This window comes from Camellia sinensis, chromosome 2 (genome assembly GCF_055761805.1).
Source record: "Camellia sinensis isolate YWXY chromosome 2, ASM5576180v1, whole genome shotgun sequence".
NCBI lineage: Eukaryota > Viridiplantae > Streptophyta > Magnoliopsida > Ericales > Theaceae > Camellia > Camellia sinensis.
The window spans coordinates 135,147,587-135,170,155 of record NC_138962.1 but is presented as its reverse complement, the minus strand read 5'-3'; the positions used below and the strand labels follow the sequence as shown (position 1 = coordinate 135,170,155).

Here is a 22,569-nt window from a genome sequence, read left to right as displayed (position 1 = left end):
TCAACGACTTACAAGTCCCAATTACTTTTCATTTTCCCTTTTCAACAGATAAGCATGCTAGCTCTATCATCATTTCCACAGATATGTATAAAAAACTATATCTCACATTCTCAACAGATATGTATAACAACAATATCCACAGATAAGCATACAAGCTGTATCCACATTCTACAACAGATATGTATATCAACAATATCCACAGATAAGCATACAAGCTGTATCCACATTCTACAACAGATATGTATATCAACAATATCCACAGATAAGCATACAAGCTGTATCCACACTTCACAAAGATAAGCATATGAGCTCTATCTTCACTTCTCTAGACAAGCATATGAGCTCTGTCTACGGAGTTCATCCCCTATCTCCTCCCAATACCTATCCGGTTTAGAGGTACATCCCCTATCTTCCCCTAAACCGCGGAGTACATCCCCTATCTCCTCCTCTACACATAACGTATATAAACACATTGGTTCTATATACAATCATACAATACATACAATTAATGTATTCAATCAACCGTCAAGTTCCATGACACATTCCATTGATTAGTTTCAGTTTACCTAATCATCATGCATTGTCTACAACAATCACGACTATCCTCCACCGATAGCCCAAAGCAGTTACTTCTAAAACAGAAAATAAATGCACAAATGGATATTCAATCAACATTTCATTTCTTCATTCTTCTCAATTAATTATCCCAATTAATTAAACAATGTAGTTAGGGCAATTCCCATAATTAACATTTCAACCCTTAGGTCCCATTTTCATCAATGATTCAACAATCATTCCATTCTTTTCATGCCAAACATGCATCTAGGTTTATTATGAATAAAACCCCAACTTTTGTAAAATTACACAAAAGTCCCAAACTTTCACAAAATTACCAAACCAAGCCCAACATCTCAAAATACCAAAATTTAAAGACAAAACCCATAGAGAGGAGTAGGATATCCCTACCTCAAATTCGGAGTTCCAAAGGAGAAGACGACAAAACCCAACGTGCTCCAAAACCCGTGATTTTCAGATTAAAATGTAGCCCTCGACGATCAACAACTTTTTTGTAAAGGCTAAAGGTGAGCAAATCACTCCTACTAGATCAAAACCTAGAGAGAAGGTAGAGTCTAGAGTGAGAGGCTCAACAATGGTGATTTTGGAAAAGTAGGAGAGAGAAGAGAAAGTGAAAAAGTGATTTGAAAAGTCACAATTTCGGGATTTAAACCCAGTCTTCCGCTCGAGCGTAAAACACCCCGCTCGAGCGGCCACTCACAGACTTCCGCTCGAGCGGCCAACCTCCCGCTCGAGCGCAGAATGCACTCGCCCAGCACTTTTGCAGAACCAGGCCTTCGCTCGAGCTCCCAACCCTACGCTCGAGCTCACAACACTGCACAACAAGATACTGGATGGATGTAATCTACGCTCGAGCGCCAACACCTCCGCTCGAGCGTACAGGCCAAAAATCTGGGCAACTAGTTTTGGTTTCTAAACTCAACCAACCTGTAACAAACCCGCTCAACACATCTTATAACTCAAATACAAAGTAAGAAAGGATGTAAACAAGATAATAAACAACTACCAGCCTCCACGGACACATGTCCGGATCACTATACAACAAGGGTAAACCCGGGATCGCTATAGTCAATAACCAAGTAAGATCCCAGATTGCCGGAGGAGTCAAATTAGCCTCCCTTCTAAGTCCGGCTTTCTTAGGCAGCACACTACCCTTTTGACAGATCTTAAAAGGTATTGACACAAGGTCTCATAAGCAACGATAAGGTTCATACATATAAATATATAGATCATAAGTACATAACAACCTCGAATATTCTTGATTCCAAAGGCTTGTTCCATTACATTACATCCCAAAAGGAAAATTTATATCTTCACATGAGCCTTACAAAATATGAAAAGGGATTTCTAACTTTCCTAAGATAGCCAAAAGTCTTCGAAGGTTTCAGGTTTGTCGTCTCCAGCTATAAGCTCCTCTTCGGCACCTGGCATGACACGCCGTGAGCTTTGAATGCCCAGTAAACACACACACACCCCATCCCTTTTTCCCATTCCAATACACAATCACAAATATAACATCAAATAGTAAAGCATGATACTCAACCAAATAAACAAAGGGTTACAAGTTAGATGTTAGTAAACTAGAAATCCCCCAAAGAGATTTCGTCCTCCCAACCACAAGAATTGGACACCAGACTATTCGGAACTCCCCCTTTTGCTGCTTTGTTGCAGAACTAACCTCGGATGCCTACCAACGGTTATATACCGCGTAGCGCCAACCGTAGGGCCTCAAAAGGGATAGCGAAAAGAAAAAGTTTTATCTCCTGAATCCAACCTCATCCTTCCAGAAAAAGTTTTATCATCCTGAATGTCCCATCCGGACCCAACCTTATCTCACCATTCAAACCGTCGCAAGGAGTCCGAATACGTCCGTTCCATTCCAGGGTTTACGCGACAACTGCTTGCGCAAGACTTTAACTTCCAAATAGGGAACGCATCCCAACAAACCATATATCACATATTCTCATTGTTTCATTACTCAAGTGCTCGAAAACCCAATACCCTCCCAATTAGGTTTCCCGTTGAAGTTAAATGTTTTACATCCAGGTTAGACAACTTAACAAGATAAAATATCCACACAAGCAAGCATCAATAAGGTAAAGAAGTTGAAGAACATAACATAACACATACAATATCATGCCAAGATATGATCATAATCAATTGAACATTTTCATGAATACAAAGGCATAAAACATTCATGCATAACAAAATTTCCAGTTTTAATATCACATAAAGATTAAAATGAAAGGACTATTTCAGATCCCTCACCGGACTCGGTCTTCCTATAGTTCGTAGAGAATTTGATCTAGTTTCTAGAACATTTTTCGGAAATGGGATTGCTTTTCCAGATTTTAAGTTATTTAGAAAATACTCCAGCGCTGTCCAGAATCTGTCCAGATCCGTCGACCGTTACGAAAATTTGATTTTCTTGCAAACCACTTGATGTTTTTCGATGAAACTAATTTTAGTTGAAATCTAACATCTTGAGGAAGGTTTTGATATGAAATTGAGGTCCAGAATAATTTTGTACATTTTTCTAGAATTTCTGGAAGTGGGCTGCAAAAACAGATTCTAAGGTGGAATGTCCAAAACAAGAAAAAAAGGGTTCCACCGAGGGAAAGTTTTCGTTTATTTTGTGAAGAAAACATGCTAACTAACATGTATTTAACTCAGAAAGTTTTCTTGAAAGAGTGCCCTTGGAAAGTTGAGAGATTGGTATAAAAAGAGATGGTTTTGTGCCAAAATGGAGGAAATACAAGAGAGATGAAATCAATACTCAACTTTTAGCATTTTTAACACAAGTAACTCATCAATAGCAGATCTGAAAACATTATTTATAACACTTAGGAATATGTATTAAAAAAGGAAAATGGAAGAGAAGGTTGTGTTGTGGCTTACCTACAAAGCTTTGCACAAGAAGCTCTCTTCTTCCTCCTTCTTCTCCTCTAGACTTCTCTTTCTTGCTCTCCTCCCTCTTTCTAACCTAATGTGTGTATGTGGGTGTGGTGTTTGTGCTTTGCCAAGCTAGGGGAGGTTGATATTTATAGACAATTCATGATGTAAAATGTCCTAAAAGCCCACTAGTTGAAAATGGATGGAAAGTTTATGATTTGTTTGAATTCTAAAGGAATAGAAGGGATTTGGGAGGCTTGCTCATTGGTTTAGGAAACATTTAGTTGTAATGAAACTAGTTTTTGAAATTAGCAACCTAGGTCTAGGTCACTAGGTTGGTGTTTTCCTAGAATTTCATGATGGTGGTTCTTGGAAATTGGTTTCTCACTTTCTTCTAGGAAGGCTAGCCATAGGGAAGGGTGAAGGGGCTATTATTTTAATGATTTTAGGTATTAGGGGCACAGTTCTCAATGTATGCATATATATATATATAGATTTCAATTGATTGATGGTACTAATAGTAGTAGGGTACATATACTAATTTTTGGGTAATTCTTGAAATTAATAAAAGAAATGAGGGCTTGGAATTAAACTCATGTATTGGAACCTTATTTATGTATTTAATTATGATCTAGTTAGGTTTAGGGCTAATTTAAATACTCATAGAAAATCTTTATTGGTACTAAAGTCATTATTGCTCTAAGATTCAAGAGATTTGTTTGTACTAAAGTATAATGATGACGGCTAGTCATGTCCTCGAGATTTGGAGATATTTGCCTATTTATTTTGTGTACAAATCTTGGAAATTGTAAAACATAATGTTAAAAAAAAGATTTTAGGGTACAAGTGTATATATAAATATATAATGGTACTTGTTTGAGGTCAATTTGTGATTTAATAAAAATGTGAGGGCTTGGGCTCAATTAAAATATCTATTTCAAGTGAAGAGTTAATAAATTAGTGTTTAGGAAAAATAATTCGGTTTGTATTATCTTGTTTTGAATTTAAAGGTAAATAACTGAATGAAGACTGTAAAAATCAGAAGTTAGGGTTTAGAGCAATTAATCTAAAATTTGAGAGTTAAATAATTAATATTAGAGTGTTATAAATGATTTCTAAGCTTCCAGGGTCGATTAGGGTTTGTATGGTTTCGTCCGTGATGCGTTTTCGGTTCTAAGGTTTAATTTACGAGCAATCAACGAATTAAAGGCTTTATTATAGTAACTCAAAATTTTGGGACCTAATAAGGTTTACAAAAGTTAGGGGTCTCACACGATATGGGGAGGATGGTTAATTTGATGGGCCTTTGGTTATGGTTGCTAGGGGACGGGTTAGGAAGAGAGTGTCTGGTTTTGTTTTGAAGGGTCCTTCGTCCTTTACCTTTTTAGAGGAGAGAGTAGAAAACTAGAGTCCAAAGTTTCTTCAATAATTAATTACACAATGGTCCTTTTTGAAGTGAGGCAAGTAGGGCATTTTTGGTTCAATAAGTTGAGGTCATCTGTTGTTCCACTAACTGTGTAGTTGTTCCATTTTCCTGTTGGTTGCTGTCATTTTAGGAAATCTTAATTTGCATTGTGAATCGTGATGATTTTATGTAATTCTTTCTGTAGTTTTCCCATTTTGCATGGGTCCAAGCAGATAGAAAATCTGGGGGGCTTGGTGATCTAAAGTACCCATTGATTTCTGATTTTACCAAATCAATTTCAAAATCCTATGGTGTATTGATTCCGGATCAAGTATGCTCTTTCTAATTTTTTTTTTTTTTTTTTTTTTTTTTTTTTTTGCAATTGTTTGATCTTTGTTTCGTAACTTTGCCCTCACTTCATCCTACAAAATATAGTTTTTTTCCGTCTTTATCATAAGTCATTAGAAATAGGCTAAACTCTTTCAAGGGTTAGTAAAGATAGAGGGGAGTTGAGGATTCATGAGAGTTTGGATGAGGTTAGGATAGATTTGGCAGACTATATTGTGGTAATGAGTTTGGATTAGCTTAGGACAGATTTGACAGACTCTTTCTGGAGTTCGATGGTTTTCTTTTCTGTGGTCTTATGAGTTTGGTTTGTATATATGGTTAGCACCATAAAACTATATGGAGCTCCTTATAACGAGACTGATGATTGGGCGAAGTGGTACGTATTTTGGGCAAACAAGAGTGGTGGCTAAGAATCATGTTGATAGCAATTATAAGCTAGCTAATGATTGCCTTCTATTAGAGGTCCGTTTAGTCTCAATATATCCTCATTAGCTCAGTCTATTCTTCTTCGACTGAATGAGCAATCTTAAGGGCTTTTTTTTTTCTTTTTTTTTTTCCATTTTAATTTTAAAGATTGACTTGGGCTGGGTTTAAGGAGCAATCTTTGTTTCACTGCCAGTGCTTTGTCTTGCATATTCGTGCTCATGAAATTGTGCATGTTCACTGGCAGTTGGTTCAGATCAAATGGCATCAGAAAGTAGTATTCCTTTTTCTCCCCAGTGGCTTTATACTAAACCGAGTGAGACTAAAATGGTGAGTTCTATGATTTGATAATTGTAGCTCTGTTTTTGATTTAACAATAACCTATGATGCCTTTGTTTTGTGTGGAGACCCCCTAAACTATCACTTTATGCCCTCAATTAGGGACAAATAATGTACATCAAAATTCAGAACATTGAGAAACAATTTCCGCTATAATGGAGTTCAAATGCTCAAAAATTTGACTCCAGTGCAGATAACTAGCTTGTTAGCATATATAATTAAGATGGCCAGCGTATTCGCTTTATTTTTGTCTATGAATGATCCAAAATTCTTAAATCATGTTCTCTGGTCCAATATTTGACAATTTCACTTGCCATTTCAATTCATAAAATAAAGTTTATAGAATTTAATGACAATGTGTCGTGTCTTTGTCTAACGACAGCACAATCACCATAGCTTTATTTCTAGCCAATAATGGCGCGACCGCCAGGCGCAAAGCTCGTGGGGGTCCAACTAGTACTATGAAAACAATCTATTTCATAGAAGATTAATTATACATTGTAATGTTATTTGAATAATGTTATATGCATCAATTAGTATATTAATTAGTGTATCAATTGATGATGTGGCATAATTTAAGATGTTTTTGGTATTTGTAATTTGTATAATGAGTGAGGTCAATAATAATGTCATAACTAATGCTGGTACACTAGTTAGCATACTAACTAGTGTATGTAGCATCACCGATGTTATTTTCACCAAAAATGTGCCTTGCTATGTTTAAATCCCATAGGTAAGGAGGGGTAAACCAAAAAAATTTGTTTCCATGCAAAAAATATCATAAATGGGGATTAAGTGGACTAGTCTTGTCTCCTCACTTATCAAAGCCTTCATTTGGCATGCCAAACATTTTGGCTTTTTGGCTATTTTAGTCACAAAAAGACAAAATACGCTTTTTAGCCCAATAAGACAAAACATCACATCTAAACCATAATATTTTCATTTTTTCTCTCACAAAAGTCAAAAAAAAAAATCAAAAAGCCTATTCCAAACGAGACTTTTTAGCCCCAGGCTAAAATAACCAAAAAGTTAAAAAACCAACTCACATCCGAAACGAACCCTAAATATGTTGTGTTTTTCATCACAAAACGAGATTGATATGATTACATGTACCACATTATATCTAATATTTACTTGTTAGGTACATAAAAAATAATTAAAGAGTTAGGCACATAATACACAAAAATCAATTATATCCATTAAAAAAAAAAGCTTATTATCTATGTAATTTTTTTTTTCTTTTATTAATATGCCTTGAATGAAATGAAAAAAAAGAATTTTCCTTCAAAATACTGCTCTGCTTGCAATGATCGTCTTCATTTGAGGTGTAGGATTCAAATTCATAAGTCTATTCATGTGTTTAAGAAAGTTTTCATCTTCATTTTTTCCAAGTACTTCAATCAAAAATCAAAAAAAGATTTTTGTTGTTGAAGTATTATTTGTCACAACTAACACAGACTTTCATATTTTTAAGTTTACTTTTAAAAGTCATCATTTTCTCAAAGTATTTGTTAAAAATTTTGAAAATTAATTTTTTCGATAACAAGAAAATCAAGAAAATTACTTGTACATACATACATGTTCTATTCTAATTACATCTGCTTCAAATTTATATTTATGAAGATGAATATGTATACAATGCACAAATACATGTGAATGTTATTATGCACAAATCAAGATTGCTTTACCGAAAAGTTAATTTAAATAAATAAATAAAAGGTTGTACAAAAAAATAGCATGGCAAATTAAAGTTGATTCAGACCACACCATGCTACCGAATTGGCATGAACTGTCAAAATTGAAAAGCATTATAAGGCTGTTTGTGGTTCAGTATTGGACGGTTTGCGGACCGGTTTAGACCCGGCCGCATGTATGCGGTTTGAGGAAAAGTCAACCCACAACTGCCCATAGTGCGGTTTGCAGTTTGTGCGGTTAGGTTTTGCAGATGTGCGAGCGGTTTGCGTATTGGACTTTTTTCTTTAAAAATTTATTTTTGAGCTTTTTTTCCCCATCTTATAAATATTTATTTTGGGCCATTTTCCCCTCATTTTCTAAAATGCTCCAACATTAATAATTAATGAATTAAAACTTATAAAATTAAAAACACAACAAAATCAGTTCCTAATGCAAACAAATCATTCAGAATCCTAAATTAAATCATAAAGTAATACAAACACATATTTCAAAATCATAAACTAGATCATTAATCCCATTCACTCTCTATCTACTACCCAGCAATACAATTAAAGCAAAATCATTCAAAATCCTAAACTTACCTAAAAGTAATTCTTCATTAACTTTTATATTCATCCAAAATGCAATCATAAAATAAAAATAAATTGCGAGAGATTGAACACTATCCTCCATTCAAACTGGATTACAAAAATTAGAATGAAAATTAAATAAGAACTAAATGATAAATATAATATAAAAAAGTAATTAATAGATTCAATTTCCCTTCCAGAAACAGATTTTTAATTTCCCTTCCAGAAACAAATTTTGGTAAATAGAATTCCATATTCATTAAGGAATTTAAAATTCCAAATCACACTTCATTCGTGACAAGTTCAGTTATGAAACAATATGATCAGTATTTATTCAGTTTCAGTTGATATAATACTATTAGCAAATGTAATACTAGAGCAAGTTCAAAGATAAAGAGGGTCAAGGTCAATAGAGACTGTAGAAAGCAAATAGAAACTGCAATGAGAGTTCCTCCCAATCAAGTGACGAGAAAAACACCTACTTCATACATATTAGTGCATAGAAATTTCATCACTTGACTAATAGATAAACAAAGTGACAGAGAAATTTGTGTTGTAAATAATATAATATTCCTCAAAAAGAAGAAATTTAAAAATTAAAAATTAAGAAAAATAAAAAAGAAAGAAAGAAGAAAAGTGGCACAGAAATTTCTTCCCAGTCAAGTGAGACTAAGACTTGTGTTTGGATTTGTAATAGATGTGAGATGCTTATGTGCACCCAAAAAGGGTGCATATATGGTATGCATTTTATAACATCATCTTCACAGAGCATGTCTCACAGAGCATCATCTTTGTGAAACAATATTTCTCTCAAATACAAGAATACCCAAGAGCATGTCTCAACCCAAAAAAGGAGCTAAACATCGATTCAAACTTACACGGCTAATGTCGATCGCCGAAGGTCACTGTGAGAGAGAGAGAGAAAGAGAGAGAGAGAGATGGTCGAAAGTCGATCTTGCCGAAGAAGGTCACCGATCATCGAAGGTCGATCTTGCGAAGGTCACCACCGAGCCGAAGAAGGTCACCACCAAGCCGAAGAAGGTCACCGATCGTCAAAGGTCGATCAGTCGACTCGGTACCCAGAGAGAGAAAGAGAGAGATAAAAGAACGAGAGAGAGAGAGAGAGAGAGAGAGAGAGAGAGAAAAGAGGCTACGTAGATTAGGGTTTGGTATTTTGTTTTGGGCAAAAATATCCAGGTAGGATATATGAATAAAATCAACGGTTAAGATTAAAAAAAAAAGAAAAGTACAAGCAAGTTCTTGCGGGTGCAGGTTAAACCCGCAACCCACAAACATGTCATATTCCAAACTGCATTCGTCTGCATTGTGTCTGCTAAACCACCTATTTCTATGTGAGTTGGGAGGGTTTTGCGGGTCGAATAAACTGTTGCCCACCCCTAATTGTACATAATAGTTTCTATCTTGTATCTATCAAAATCAAAGGGAAAATGATCCACAAACAAAATTGTTATACAAAATTAATTTGAAAGATGCAGTGGCAAGGGCATTCTTGGAAATAGAAGCCATTCTGATGGGCTTTTTCAATGTTAAAATGAGAGGACCTAAAACTGCTATATCATTCTGGATGAAGATTCTGTATGTTATTTATTTTTTATTTTTTTTGGTATGGTGTTACTCATATCAAACAGACATCACGATGCGTCTAAAAATTGCTTGGAAAGTTTGTCCCCCATTCCGCGCAACCTTCTGTCCTTCCTCAGTACTCAAGAGCTTCACAACCGGATCAACTTCAAGTTCTTCATCTGTAAGAGCTTCAAACATAGGGTGCCCCTCCAAACAAGTCTTCATCCACTCCCAAAGTTCTTCCACATCCGTAATCGTATATATAATCTCGTCAACTCCAAGAACATTAGTATATTCATCTAGCAAATGTGGACTGATCACACGATGTCGATGATTCTTCTTTTTAAAGTGTAGATCAGGGAATAGGAAAAACATATTCGATAACTGTCTTTTCTCAAAGAAATTCGGAATGTATTTCATGGAATTAGTTCTAACCATTGATGCATTAGAGTACTGACTAGGATGTGCTACCCTTAAAGCTAAAACCTGTAACACCCTGCAAATACACCCTGTTATACACACTAATAAAATGATCATAAAATCCCCAAAAGGTCATCTTTCCCATTGAACTAAAAGTTGTGTGTCTCCACTTTATATAGGACCTTCCCATGATGTACAAAGTCTTCTCTCAGTTCGGTGAGCTGGATAACTTAACAAAACATAAGCCCCTTGGGCGTACAACATTATGAACACAAAAGATAGTTATGTTACATAAATCCCAAAAAAAAGAAAATGTAAAACAATTAAAAGCCCTTAACTTCAATTAGCTCCCCAAAAGAAAATAAGGTCGGTGCTTGCGCCAATCCTTCAATGAGGTCGACCTTCTTCGATTCCTGAAAAACAAATCAGGGTTGAGCTATATGCCCAGTAGGAATACATTTATCTAGGTATCTAATCTTCTGGACAAGATTATGGCATCCATGTGATAAAACACTATAGTGAATTTTGCTTCCATTATAGATCATTAACAATTCATAAGGAAATACAAAATACAATGAGACTTGTGTAACTTGTATCAACATGCTCAACAATTTAGTATGCACAATTATGGAAATCAAACCACACATTTCTCAACATGGATACAAATGAAAACAACCCTATACTTTTTGAAGACAACCCCCACATTAGTAGGCTACTATGCGGCGGGAAGTGGGCACCCTAAGAAAATCATCCGCTTTTCCACTTTTGCCGGCTACTATACGGCGGGACTGTGTGGATACCCAAATATATTTTCCCATATTCGTCCAGTGATAAGCCTAGACAGGGCATTTGGGCACCTTTTTAAAACTCCCCGCACGGGTACCAACACAACACCACCCTTAGACGTCACCAACTCACACATGGACTCATGCATTCACAACAATTCGGTCACATTTCAATTTCACAATGTAACATCAAACATTATCATAGTTAACCATCACATAAGACTCAATAAACAATTGCATTTAAGTTGCCCTTTCCTTAATCCCTTCAATGCCCACATTTCATCACTCCATTATTCATCAAATTCCATAAATTAAAGAAGCTTTCATTATATCTTAGTAATTCCTGCTTGATTTGAAACTTAGGGTTTTATCAATTTTTGGGGGTTTTCTCCCTTTTGTCATCAATCTAAGTTTTAACAACATTCACACTCATATTTAAAAAAAGAATTGAGAAATTTCAAACAAATTACACACAAGAGCTTAGATGTGAGAAGTAATGGTTTTAACCAATAAAATCCCCAAATTAATCAACACCTCACACACATTGCCATAAAATCCCTTCAACAAAGAAGAAATACAAAGATAGAAGTATCCCTACCTCAATATCAAGCCCAAAACCCAAGCTCTTTCACGATTCTATCGCGACTTCTCAATCCAATCGGAAGATAGTGCAAGTCTTCAAGTGTTCTTTGCCCCTAACCAATGGATTTGGGTGGATTTTGATGATAAGGAAGGTATTTGATGATGGAGATCTAGGGTTTCAAGGGAGGAGAGGAAGAAGATGAAGTTTGAACCAAAGAAAATAAGAGAAAGATCTAGAATCACCGGGTTTAAAAAAAACTGCTAACGCATTCCCCGCTCGAGCGTGACTTCCCACGCTCGAGCGTCCAGACACGATCAAGAAGGCTTGCTCGTGCGACAACTTCCCCGTTCGAGCGGAGAAAGAAGAGTCTTAGAGTTTTACAGTGCTACAGTGTAATTACTGGATGCCAACATTTCACGCTCGAGCGTGACATCCCACGCTCGAGCGTGACACGCCTGAAATGCAACAACGTGCTGGGAGCAACGAAATCCATGCTCGAGCGACGAATTCCCCCGCTCGAGTGGACCCAAAAACATAATGTCACAAAACCTATTCCTTGACATACCCCGTCACTTTGTCCCTAAGCTCCATCCCAATCATCAGGGTATCAGGAAATAGGGTTGAAAGACTAATTAGGAGTCCTCCAAACCCACAACCGATATCTGCAAATTGGATCTTCTTGGAATTGTCAACTTGATCGGATGACGAAAATAGTTGAGGGAAATGGAGGGAATAGTCGACATGGAAAAGAGAGATAGGCACAACGAAGTGGGAGTCACTTAGTAGATTGTTGTGAGCTCGTTCCCGATAAAAACGTTCTCCAGCATCTTCTTTTCTCAAAACTATAGCGATCCCGATTTTCCCTTCATTGTTTAATTGTATTCCGGACTCGGTTCCGTGGATGTGTTGTTGTCTTATTTCCATTTCCATCCTTTACTCTTTGTATATGAGTCTTGGGTCGTGTTGGGCAGGTTTGAAACAGGTTGGTTGTGTTTGGAAACCAAGGGTTAGTGTCCATTTAATGTCAACTAGTGTCTTTTCATATTCCAACTAGTGTCTATTCATATTCCAACTAGTGTTCATTTAATTCTAGTTAGTGTTCATTTAATTCTAGTTAGTGTTCATTTAATATCAATTAGTGTTAGTGTTCATTTAATATCAATTAGTGTCTAGTGTTCATTTAATTTCAATTAGTGTTCATTTAATTCTAACTTGTCCTTTCATTTTCCAATTAATGGGCTTTAATAACAACCTTTCAATACCAACTACATCAAGGTTGCCTATAAATTGAGCTCACCTCTCAACTTCTATGATTCTTCCTATATCTCTCTCCTTTTGTTTTTTTTAGATTTTGAGTTTAGATTAAGAGTGTTTAGAGTGAGAGTAAGCATTTTCATAAGGGAGGAAGAGGAAGGGATGGCTTGCTCTTCATTTTGATTCGAAAATTATTGGGTTTGGAGCACCTTCGAAATCCTTCATCTTCTCCATTTGGTCTCTCCATTTGAGGTAGGGATTTCTTTGTTCTTTTTCAATACTCCGTCTATAGATAGACATGTGGTAGTTTTGTATTGCATGAAAATCATATCCGTGTTGGATTTGTTTGAAAATCATGAGGGGAACCTAGGGTTGGTTGTTTGAGAATGGTTTTGTTATCATTGACTGTGGTTTGGACTAATTAGAGAGTAAAATTAGCATGTTATTGTTGAAAGAAGAGAAAGCCCTAAACTATGTTTTGATTTGGTAAAATAAAAAGGGTTTATGGTTGAACAATGTTGGTAAATTTCTATTGTTAATATGAGTTGTGTAGAAGGTGTTAACAGTTAAGGGATTAATTATGGTATTGGGGTTATTTTGAAATGAACGTATTGAATCAAGTTGGGTTATGGCTTATTATCCATGGAATTGATTTTGTAAAATGAAGAGAATGTAATTGGTTTTGTGAAAAGGGAAAAGTGTTTTTGGAATAAGCGATGGAACATGTTGACTTGAAAAAAATTATGAAAGTTGATCTTGAAAATGATAAATGAAATGTTAACTCTATGTGAGTCTCGGAAATAAATTTGAGAATTGAACTATTGTATCATGAGTGTTGAATATACACATTTGGGGGTTTTATCCTTACCTATCGTACTAGTGTCGTTGTTGGGTTTAAGGTTTGCTTGAGAGTTGAGTCTCTTTTATTAGGTGTACTGAATACATGCATCTAGAGGTTTTGTCCTTGGTCATCGGTGGAGGATGACATTGTTGTGTTGAATTGTGATGTATGCGTTACACTTGTGTTGGTTAAACATTATTGAATAGTTTATGTGTATGTATTACACTTGTTATTTATGCTTTGTTATGTTGAGGTAATTGGTGTTATATACCGCGCTTAAAATCAGAGGTACCATTACCTTCCAGCTAGCACCTGGAGAACTTGGACGAAGTACCATTACCTTCCAGCTTGTGACTAGAGAATGTGGACGAGGTACCATTACCTTCCAGCTTGTGTCTGGAGAATTTGGCTAGTCTTTTATCGCTTTGGCGTATCCTTAGCTTGCTGTGCATATAGCCGGTAGAGCAGAGTTTTAATTGTTATTGTCAGTGTATCTGAGTATGTTATGGGTTGCGATGGTTACAGTTTTGAAAGGCCGAGCTGCCTCATTTGTGGATTATATACATGTTGATGATTTGTTATTTCCCTTTTATTTAAGGCATGCATGTATTGATATGAATGTATTGGGAACAAACCAAAATGCCATTTTGAGATTTTGGAAAGTGTAAAGGAAAATGGGGTATTTGTGAACATGTTTTCAAAAAAGGTCATTTTGTTGTATGTACGGAAAATGGGGGAAGAGTAATGGGCTTGGTGAAATTGTTTTTTTCTAAAACTGTTATAGTCATGAAAGTTTGGAAAAATGGGTAATGAAAAGGAAAGAAAGGTGAACCGCTTATAGCGTTGAATGAAATGGCTGTTTTCGAGAAAAGTTCATACTTATGTATATTTTGTATAAACTGCCACATTACTATTCTAGTATGAGATTGAACATTCATGATCATAGCTATCTGCAAGTTGTTATTGTTGGGGATCATGTTGAGATCCCTACTAGACTATATGTTCATCCCACGTTGTTGAATCTTTTTCAGGTGATAGCCAGGATGTGCTACAAGGTTTTGGATCTTCTTATTTGTTGGCCACGGGGCCTCTTTTGTGTTGGCGGAATGCCATTTATGTAAAAGGGTTATACCCTTCTTCTTGACTTTTTAATGATGTAAGCCCAAGGGCAATTTATTTAGTGTGCTCATGTTGTATATAATTTGCATACGAATGAGAGAATCGTTATTTATTTCCATTTGTTGAACTAAAGAGTTTTTCCGCATGTCATCTCTAATATTGAATTAAACTAATGAATTTGGTAATGATTTCGAGTAATAAAAAGTGGGGCGTGACAAAAACTGCATAGCTGCAACAACTCATAATTTACAAGATAGGGAAAAAAACCAAAAAAATAATTATGGGATGCAGATGTGAAGTTTAAAGCAGCTCTGTTGTCTAAAATAAAGAAAATTATAGCCGGATATTGTTAACAAAGGCTTCTCAATGTTCTCATAAAGCCTGTTAGTGTTTGGAAGATTCGCTTCCAATTTTGATTGACGCTTTTGCCGTCAAAGTTAATTTTACTCCTTGTAAGTTTTTGTACTAGACATCTTCTGTTATTGATTTTTGAAATGGGTATTTTTGAAATGGTGATGATAAATGGAAGAAAATATATACTTTTGTTTCATTTAGCAAAGAAACGTCATGTTTGTTGTTGACTCTCTCTCTCTCTCTCTCTCTCTCTCACACACACACACACACACACACACACACATACACATACACACATACAAAATTAACTATGTTGTTGCTCCCAAAAACAGGTTACCCAGGAGATGTTTCTATAACTGCAACTTAAACCCTTACTTCAAGCACGACAATAAGGCTTGACATGGCGGCTGTAATTTAGCTGGTCACAACTCTGGGAACATACTCAACCATTCAATTCACAAAATCAAACAATTTTGGTGTACAGAAGTTGTCACACCAAAATTGTCACACCCGACTGTTTATTACACAGATTTCCATTACCAAAGCCATTGTTATGATTTAATTTTAGAGTTAGTGTACAGAAGCTCATTATATATACAAGGAATACATAAGTATAAATTCCCTCATTCGAACAAAAAATGAATGCAACATGAATTCATATCTAAATAAATTGCCCGTAGGCTTACATCATTTAAATCAAGAGGAAAGGTTTAACCCTTTACATCAATGGCATTCCGCCAACACATAAAAGGCCACGTGGCCAACAAATAAAGAAGATCCGTGACCTTGTAGCACATCTTGATATTCACCTGAAAAAGATTAACAACGTGGGATGAACATAAAGTCTAGTAGGGATCTCAACATGGTCCTCGACAATAACAACTTACAGATAGCTATGATCATGAATGCTCATCTCATACCATATAAATAATGTGACATTTTATAACCAAAGTGTACTTACATAAATACTTTTCTCAAAAACATTCAGTTTATTCGACAACACCAAGGTTCGCTTTCATTACCCACTTCCCCATTTAGACAATTATTACATGAAAACCATATTTTCCATTTGTGACAAAACACCACATAATATCCATTTTATTTCTTTTTTTTCTAAAAAAAAAAACACGTTCACCCAATCCGATTTTCTTCACATTATTTATACCCAATATACAACAAACTCCGTCTCCACAAGTTCATCACATTTTCAATCTTAAACTCGAAATTCAACGAGATGCCTTCAACAAAATAATTCATGGTAGGAAACTCCCTCAACTACTCTCTAGCATGTCCAAATATACATGAACACAACTACTCAACATATAAGACAATTCAACCTTACAAAATCATAGTCATCGTAACACAAGACACACACGGTCAAACTGAGACAACAATAATAAATAATCTCTGCTCTACCTGCCTGAAGCACGGTAAGCCAACGATACATCTATCCACAATGAAATGCCAATTTACCAGACACCAGCTGGAAGGCAATGGTACCTCTGCCAATTCTCCATGTGCCAGCTAGAAGGTAATGGTACCTCTGATTCTCAGTGCATTACACATTTTCCAACCATCACATTATACAACATTCATAGACAACTCGAGTGTACTACAGACACACATCCATTTCGACATTCACAATGTCATTCTCCACTGATGACCAAGGACAAAACCTCTAAACAACATATGTTAAATCCAAGTAATCCAATCCTCCAATTCTTATGAGGTATTTAGTATAACAACAATGACAATATTCCAAGGATTTTCAACTTTTACCAAGGTTCTTTCTCAATTTACGAAAGAGTTAAAATTGTCTCTACATTCTAATGTCAATTTCCAAAATTTCCAATTAACAATACACCAATTTTATGTACATGCATATATATAATAAAGAGACTCGTTTCATTCATTTAACCAAAAACTCAACCCACCGATGACAAACTATAGCCCGCTGAATTTCAACTCAACAAGGATATTACCCAAAGTTCCTAATCTCATGGTTAAATCCCCTTTTTTAACAATGAATCAAATTAACAATTCGTAATATTTAATTATAATCAACCAAATCACAAAGGAGATGTTAAAAAATCATGAGACTCGATTTAATCACAAATAAATTACTAAGTCATTAATCAACTTCTTTGATTCACAATATTATTATCTCACAATCTTCACCCATTGAGCATTACTACAAAAACAATTAGGCTAAACTTCTTTCTACCCATAACATGTTAAACCATTTTCCCCAAATTAACCCAACAACAAACTATTTTCCGAAATCTCAACTTTACACATCAACACTTAGATCCCCCTCTATGATTTTCCAAAAAGTTCTATAATAACATGGTTTTTATGCAATAGAAGATACCATATGTCTATTTATAAAGGAGACATTGAAAAAGATCAAGAAATCCCTACCTCAAGGAGAGAAGAGGAGAAAAGCCCAAAAATCAACTTCGTCGGAATCCGTCGGTCAAAACGAAGCCCTCGACATGCTCATCATTTTGGTATAAGAAACTAGTATTTAAACTCAATGGATTTCATGGGATCAAAAGAAATGTAGAGTTTTGAGGGTTTGGGTAAAGAGAGATAAGAGAAAAAAGAGAGAGAACAGAGAGAGAGTGATATATTCAGCAATGAAAGAAAAAGAGGCAAAAGTGCAATTCATAGCTGAAATGCACAAAAAACAAGACAAAACACACGCCTGGCCGAACGTGCGGCACCCTCTCCCGCATGTGTGGAGCGGCCTCCCCGCACGTGCTGCTCTCACCCCCGCATGTCCAGTCTCCCCCACACCTCCACCTCCACACCTACCTTTTAGGCAGTGTGCACACCCTTCTCCCTGCTTTCCGCACGTGCGGCCTTATCCCCTGCATGTGCCGCCCAAGGCCCCACACATGCGACTCTGGCATCTCAGCCCGGAAAAACCCCAGCTCAACTCCAGACACTCCAGACCCGACCTCGCACCCTCCAGAACAAGTGAAAACTTGGAAACAAAACAACGCAACCGAAAATATTAAGAAAAAGAATTTTCAACGACACTTACCCAACATAACTCAAAAGAAACAGGACGGCTTTCGAACTGGTCATCACAACCTCCCCAACATAGGAAATTTCATCCCCGAAATTAAACAAGGCCTAAAATAAAAGTTAACACCTCAAGAAGAAAACATGGTACAAAGGAAGACCTCCCAACCAACCAAGGAAACACAACACCAACTCCCGGCTACAACCAAACTTGGGATACCTTCCTGACTCTGGGCCTGACATCCCGGGGCTCTAAGGACACAAGGAAGAGATTAAGGACGTCTCCTCGACTCATACCGCTCGCTGGGCCTATGAGGCAAGAACAACGACGACCACGACAACAATGAGCACACCCAGGGCATCCACCATCACATGCCCAAACCATCCCGAACGCTTAACACTCCAACATAAAAAATTTCTCACTCCAAGATCCGTGGTTAACTCACTCAAAAGGAAAGGATTACAACCAAACCCGACCCAAGGCAAGACTGCGGCCCAACAAGTGCTTACCACTCCAATCGATCCACAAAACTAAACATACGATTCCAAGATTTAGCAATACAAATAAAGTGGTTACATCATCCCAACCATAAGGATATAATAACTAACAACTCATCCCAAAAAAAAAATCATCATTTTTCTCAATTCTTGGTAAAAATCTTTTCTTTACATGTAAAACATTTCCTCAATGGTGTTCAAAACTCACACCAATCACAAGTCAAAATACATTTTTTGCCTTTCAAGCAAAACCCAAATTTTATTTATTTTCAATTTCATATAACAATCGGTGAGTCTCTACCGTCACCTAATAACGCCCATCACTCACATGGTGATGCCACAACCAACATAACATAACGTTTCCACAATAATAATTAACGAGATAATTATTGTGCCATCAGCACCAAATACTACAACCACGCAATTTTCACCCGGTCATGTTCATTATTACTACTATGCAATTTATCATCCACACAAGGCAACAAAATGAGCACTTAACAAGTTACAACAAGGATTACTCATAACCTCTTCAATGAAACTCTTTTTCTCATTTATACCTTTTCTCAAAATTTACTTAATTTCATACCTTTTTCAACAAAAAATTCATGTCATAAACTTAGAGTAAAACCCATTTATTTTGTAAACATTTTCCCAAAACAAATCTTAAAATCTCACCCCAAGGGTTTTAGTTAAAATAGAAATGTCATGAAAGTTTTCAAAAAAACTAACAATCACTTATCAATTTATCTTCTCAACAAATAACTAGTGAATCTTGACCATCACCCAATCACATCATTTACACTTACAGTAACTTCAAAATGCGACAATTACGTTTCCATAACAACAACAATTAGAATTAAGCACGATGCTAAAAGACAATTACTACACGGATGGCTTTTCCAAACTTCGAAAGTTCCATACCAACTCAAACACTAACCAAAAGACCATCAATACACAAAGGCTTTCTAGTGCTCCCAACCAAGAAGCTAACACTTCACCCCAACTCTTGAGTTTCGAAAACTTACATTGGGAAGCGCACATCGACAACTACACACACATGCAAGGTCCAACGCCCCCAACATAACCCATGGTATTACACCGCCTCATAGCAAAACGCACGCTAAATTTTCAAAAATCCCACCTCACAACTCACACCAAACCATTCTAAAGTGACTATTTGTCACTCACCTTGATACCGATCAACTTAACTAATCACCCAAGAATTTTCGCTCCTGGTACTCAAACATCTACATTCCACTCCCGCTCTGTTTACCTAGAGACAGGTTTCCAAACACCATTCCACATACTTTCAGGGTCTTCTCGGCTTCCCCAAACAAACTACTCCATTATTGTTCCCAAAGAAATTTCCACTCATATGCCTAGGTGGCAAACGCGCTATCATATTTCAATACAAGACTGAATAGGTTAAAAGCGATCACATGATCCTGGTCACACAAGACAATTCTCACCAATGGTACACTCATAACTTGAGAACACAAACCATTCATCACTCTAGTAATATTTCGAGCATCTACCCATGAAATTCCTTTCCCACTAAAAACTCCACCCAAAACCTAACAACACGACAAACTTATTCCACCGACATATAATTACCAACTCATAACTAACCATGGTACAACACTACCCTACTCCCTAACGATAGGACTACAGCGAACTCACTAATCAACAATTCAAAACACTAAGCAACACACGCAAACACTATTCTCACTACTCGAGGTGTAAATCTCACACTCCCTTAGACATTCCTACATCACTTCCCCAATCTTCACAAAACTCTAAGATCTCACATTTCCTTAATCTTATACAATAAAAGCTTTAAAAATTTTGGCCCTCATCCTAACACTACGCCAGTCACAAAATTTCCACAGACTTCTCATTTTCCACAAACAATTTCCAAACTAATTAAGAATCAAGGCCATCACATGACCATCACAAAATTCAACACCTGTTATACCACAATACTAGGATCATTGATCCCATTAACACTATTCATCACATATACATAAAAGATAGTTCAAGATTCATTGCACGCTTAACACACAAGGTTAAACAAACAACAATACATATACACGTACAACACATAACCGCGGTGTCTTAATGTCCTACAGCACACCGATCAATAACAAAAGCTTCACAATTTACAACATAGATCTCTAGAACAAAAGTCCCTCTCAAAGGTGATACTACCGCACTGGTTTAAAAGTTGACCCTCACGAGGCTTTCGAAGCCTGGCCTCTTCGGGTTTGATACCGATAACGTCCCCGACTGGACTAATGGGACAGGGTCCGACTAGATTCTGAAACACCCGAAGAATTTACACACAAAGGGCAAACGTCTAACATAGCCCTGCAGACCACAAGTAAAATAAACAACAGCCTCCCAACTTTGAACCTGATTTGGAGCCCTGACCTCACTGGATTCTCCAACGAATGAGCTTGAAACCCCCGACGAAGACAAGGTATGAGTTTGGGAGTGAGCATGCGCTCGCCTCCACCTCTTATTAAGCCTAGAGTGCTTATGAACCGTAGGAGTTACCGAAGTGGCATCCTTTCTAACTCGACCAACACTGCTAACCATAGCCTTCACATGGGCCGCCGCCTCAACTAAAACAAAATAATTCTTCCACATAGATCCAACCATTTTCTCTCGGATATCGTCACGTAACCGCCTCTCAAACTCGTAACAACAGCGCTCCTCTGTTGCCACCAACTCTGGAGCAAACCTCAACAAACTAGTGAACCTCATCTCAAACTGAGCCGAAGGAGTAGCATCCTGGCATAACTTAACAAACTATTCCCTCAACCATACCCGAGCAGAAGGAGGGAAAAATTTGGCCAAGAAGGCCTCGGTAAACGCAACCCATGTGGCATCTACAATGTCCTTCATACACTTCCACCAATAATTTGCATCTCCTTTCAATTGAAAGGTCGCTAAAGAAACCCTCAACCCCTCATCCTTGACTCTGAGCATATCAAGAGTCTTGGTAATCTGTTCCAACCAACCCTCCCCCTCCAGCGGTTTTGCCTCCCCTAAAAACCCTGGTGGATTGGAGCGAAGAAACTCCTTAGTAAGCTTGAGGATACATTCGTTGTCCCCCTCATTGCGAGATAGAGCGTCTTGCACTACTCTCACAACCTCACGTGCAACTTCCTCGCCGACAACCAATGTTGTAACGACAGGTGCTAGGGGAACAACCATGCCCATACTGACACCCCTACTACCCATCCATCCTCTATTCCCTCATGTAGACAACCTATAAAATCCCAAAACAAAATCAACCTTAGTGCACAATGCAATAATCTCCCTGAAACACATACTCACCACTACTAAGCAACAAGGCACACTTAACTCCCAACACATAAAATTCTCAAAGCATATAAACAAATAAACATCTAAGCACATAACCGAATCAAGTCTACAAGGATAGCCACTTGTTCCGAAACTCCCAAAGAGTTCCTATTAGAAACCACGTTGATCAGACGTGTTTCCAAGAGGACCTCAAAGCAAGTTCACTGGCTACAAGTACTATCCAAGATACTTAATCCCATGCTCACATAAATGCAACATATAAGTCCTAACATTCATCCTAACTATATGCGTCGTCCTCACCAAGCATAGCAAAGCCTCTTATGGTAAAAACAACTTTCCACGAACCCAAAGTATTCAAACCCGACTCACTCTGATACCAAGTTGTCACACCCCACTTTTTATTACACGGATTTCCATTACCAAAGCCATTGTTATGATTCAATTTCAGAGTTAGTGTGCAGAAGCTCATCATATATACAAGGAATACAAAAGTATAAATTCCCTCATTCGAATATAAAATGAAT

The 22,569-nt window shown here is 36.9% G+C and overlaps 1 pseudogene; it reads right to left on the bottom strand.

Annotated features, from left to right (window-relative positions):
- Positions 1-9,888: 9,888 nt before the first annotated feature.
- Positions 9,889-21,481, bottom strand: LOC145819062 (tRNA (guanine-N(7)-)-methyltransferase-like; annotated as a pseudogene).
- Between the last annotated feature and the right edge of the window lie 1,088 nt (positions 21,482-22,569).